At 35.9% G+C, this 4,405-nt stretch overlaps 1 pseudogene; it reads left to right on the plus strand.

The window, feature by feature from the left end:
- Nucleotides 1-1,308: 1,308 nt before the first annotated feature.
- Nucleotides 1,309-4,014, plus strand: LOC139782433 (uncharacterized; annotated as a pseudogene).
- Nucleotides 4,015-4,405: the final 391 nt, after the last annotated feature.

The raw sequence follows: 4,405 nt of genomic DNA on the forward strand, positions 1-4,405 counted from the left end.
AGCTAAAGGTTCACTCTTTACAGTGGTATACCACATTTAACTAAAATTATTTATTTTCTTGTTAAAAATCGGCACCGAAAAAAAACTGACCTTTTAGCCCCGGTTTCCCCTACTTTAATTTTTAATTTTTATGTTTATTAATACTTATTTAATTATATTTGCAATTTTTATATTTATAAATTTCAAATATATATATATACACATATATATTTACAATTTGTATATATATATATATATATACACACAAATTGTAAATATAATTAAATAAATATTTATAAACATAAAAATTAAAATTCGTAAATGTAAACATAAATGTAACGGAATAATACATCGTCAATTTGCCAACTCGAGACTCGGTGCTCGGTGAGACACAAGACGCGATATCCGAAATGCGTGGCAATAGCCGGCTAAAGCGTGCTAAGCAACTATGTCATAGAAGGTGACAGCAGATCGTATGTCTGTGCTTCTCTCCGCTCGAACTGGCTCGAAGCTTGCCGAGCGCCGAGCGTACACGGACAGAAAGGCTTGCGTTGGTGTGTGTGCGTGCCGTGCGCGGCCGCTGCGGCCAGCGTACCCCCTCCAGCTGAGTAGTTCGAACATGAACCATTAACACGGACACGAACCACCAAAGACCGACAATATCGAAAAGTGGATGTATATAGCACGGACATGAACCAAATTGATCGACAGTATTGAAAAGTGGACGTGACTCAGTAGTTCCAATTCCTGGGTAGCGATCATGTAACTTTTTGCCTAGAGCGGAAACGTGAAAAGTTTCATGTAACTATCTCTTTCTATTGGTGTTGAATAGAAAGAGATAAACTTTTCACTTTTCACGTTCCGTCCTATGGGAAAAGATACATGATCGATCCCCTGAAAGTGGATGTGTGGCGCTACTGTACGGCCTAGCAAAAGCGTCCCAAGAAAATCGCCGTCATTGCGCCTCTCATCCTTCTCTCTGCTAGTACTGTTACTTAACCTTGATCTTTTTGCAGAGCTCCAATTTAAATCTCATCTCTGCTCCATCGTCTAAAGGTGCGTGTCCACCTGCGAGTAAAACTCTCGAGAGTAGCTCTCGAGATTGATTCTCGCAAATGGACATACTCCTGAGAGTACCTAACGGAGAATTAATCGCAGCTCTCGGCGAGCGAACTTGTCAAGACCTACTCGCAAATCGACACGACGTTATTTTACTCTCGGAGATCAGCTCGCCAAACTCGAACGCTGTTCGTATTTTGAGAGCTGCGTGTTGAGAGCAACCCCTGGTTTCCACGCGTTTCCGCGCGTCAAACATGCGTCTCCATAGATTACACCAATCAAATGCGTGCTTTTTTCAAACGCGCGCGTTTGACGCGCAATTTAACCAAGGGTAAAAACCACTGATCTATGTAACTGGATTGCTGATAGGCCAGGGTTCACTCTAGGTAAATTGGATCTATAGTTCACGTACACTATAGCATTTTGGTTGACCAGGGTGAGTTTTGGAACGCAGTTCTGGCGACGTACCCAATTAGGCCGCCATTTTTACACGCTCGATATTCGCGCATGCGTGGTGGTGCTCTACGCATTCCCGTTACGTTTGCTGTATGAATTGTATTTGAATACAATTTGCTCGGCGGCAAATTGCCGAATAAAGTGGTAGCCGTCCATTTTTGGGGCGCTACTGAGTCCTATGGACAAAGGCGGTCGACAATCCGATTGTATAGATCAGTCATAAAAACCGAGATGGCAAAAATTTGGTCCTCTGACGACACTAAAAAACTTATTCAACAATACGAAAGTCATGAAATATTGTGGAATACGAAACTTCATGACTATCGTGACAGAAATAAAAAAATTTAATCTTGAAAGATCTCGGTAAAAAATTTGCATGTTCTGCAAAAGAAGTGCAAAGAAAAATTCACAATTTAAGAAATCAGGTGAATATTTTTATATACATTCTCCAATTACATACTTATAGTCAATAATTATTTATTACATTTTAGTAGGTTTTACATAGTTTACACGTTTTACAATGTTGAAATTAAATTGCATTTTTACGTCGCGAATTAAGTACATTAAAAAAAAAAAAAAATTATTAAATATTTACATACAAAAATTTAACATTAAGGTATTTCGCAAACTAAATAATGATATCGCACTAATTGATTATAGCATGGCAATGCTTTATGTTCTTACAAAGAAATATTTTAATAACAGTCATATAGTCGAATAGTACAACTTTTTTATGGTGGTTTTAGGTGTCGCAAGAATTAAAGAAAATTAAACAAACCAAAAGCGGAAGTGGGACTGACGAGATGTACTTTAGTAAATGGCCTTATTTCAACGGATTAAAATTTTTAATTCCGTTTTTATCTGGTTCTTCCACGCAGTCAAATTTGGTAAACAATTTATTGAATAACTTCAAACTTCTATATTCAAATTGCAATATGTTTGTATTGCCATAAGACTTCACCTCTAGTAGTCATAAAGTAATTTTTGAATTTATCTCTCACATCCTTTTGTGAAACGCTGTAGTTGTGCCTTGTTCCTCTTTCTAATGAAAAAAATGAATTCTCACAATGAGTTTCGATACGCCAATTGCCTTGTGTTATTTCGTGAGTTTCTTGATCTTCTACATCAATCAGACCTATGATTAAATAGTTAGAATTGTTTTCCGACAACAAAAAATTATGAAGAACACAGATTGCCATTACTACGTCTCTTACTCGCTCGGGATTAAGGAGCATAGGTTTTCTAAGAACTCGAAATTTGTTTGCTATGATTCCAAAAGCATTTTCTACTATCCTACGTGCTCTAGATAAACGGTAATTAAAAATACGATTTGGCGCTGGTTGATCACGAAAGGGATAAGGTTTTAAAATATAGGTTTTCATGGCAAAGGCATCGTCAGCTACAAAACAGTAAGGAACTGACATTTCTCTGCCAGGAAGAGGTCTTGGGTCAGGCAAACGGATAGTATTTTGTGTTAATCCATTATATAGTGAACAATTAGAAAATACGCCACCGTCAGAAATTCGTCCGTTACATCCAACATCAATATATACAAATTTGTAGTTTGCATCGACAACCGCCATCAAAACAATGCTATGAGCTCCTTTGTAATTATAGTAGTGACTTCCAGTATTATTCGGTGCTTGAATTATAATATGTTTTCCGTCCAAACTGCCAACGCAATGAGGGAAATTCCAGCGACTCTCGAACTCTTCAGCTATCTTTAACCACTTCTCAACAGCTTCAGGAAACTGAAATAATTATAATTTTATTCTCACAGTGTCTCTTTCTACATTAAGAAATCGAAAGAAAGTTATTTATATTTTTTGCTTCTTTTAAGCAAAATATGAAATAAAAAGCAGAAAAATTTCTTAGTAGCATTATTAGGTCTATTCATTTAAAAACAATAGTACTTTTAATTTTTAGGAGATAACTTCTTCGGATAAATCTACAGAGGAGATTTCTGAAATATCGGAAAGCGAAAATATCAGCGCATCCGGTGAGCCAAAAGAAGACGAAATAGAAACAAAAAAAGATGGAGATATTAAGAAAAAATCGAATAGATCTTCCAAAAGAAAGTATGAAATTGAACATGAAGAGAATGCTCTTGAAGCTGCATTGAAAGTTTTGAAGAAAGAACCAGACGAATATGACGTCTTTGGCGAATACGTTGCCCAAGAGCTACGTAGTTTGCGATCGGAAGTTTTAAAAAGAAAGCTAAAAAGTGAAATTCGTAAAGCTATTGCTCGAATAGCTGATGAAGATGATTTGTTATTATATGGCTCTTCTGCAAGTATTGCTGCTTCTCCTTGCCCGACGAATGCTTCATCAACATGGCCAGAACAGACTATATTTGCGCCAATAAACCCACAAGCTAAAGATTTATCAGCTGAAAATTTACAATTAGCTAAAGATTTACAATCAACTGAAGATTTACAATCAACTGAAGATTTACAATTAGTTAAAGCTTTGCAAAACACACAGAACTACTTTGTAAATTTGCAGTACGCACAATTGTAAAATTATAAAAAAAAGAGTACTTATATATTGTTGCAGTGCCAATATATTGCGTTTATTTTATTTTTCTCTACTATAGTTTAATTTAGTTCCGTTATAGAAAAGTAAGTTTTTAGTTTCAGTTATCATTATCAATACCTTATCTACGAAAAAAATGTTCTATTTTGCATAATGCGCACCACGTTTCTAAAAATCATTTTTGTTAACCTATCGCTTTTCGTGCTACTAATAAAAGTTGTTAAAATATAAACTGATTACATGATTTCACCTTTAAATATTTAATCTTCAAAGCTCTATAAATTGCTGGACAAACTTCCTTCACTATCCTGCCTATGGTACATACTGGTATTCGAAAAAGATACTGCAGGCTGCCATATGAATCGCCTTTCAAGAA

Source organism: Temnothorax nylanderi, unplaced genomic scaffold (genome assembly GCF_030848795.1).
Source record: "Temnothorax nylanderi isolate EJ_2023f unplaced genomic scaffold, tnyl_v1.0 TNYL_tig0412_pilon, whole genome shotgun sequence".
Lineage (NCBI taxonomy): Eukaryota > Metazoa > Arthropoda > Insecta > Hymenoptera > Formicidae > Temnothorax > Temnothorax nylanderi.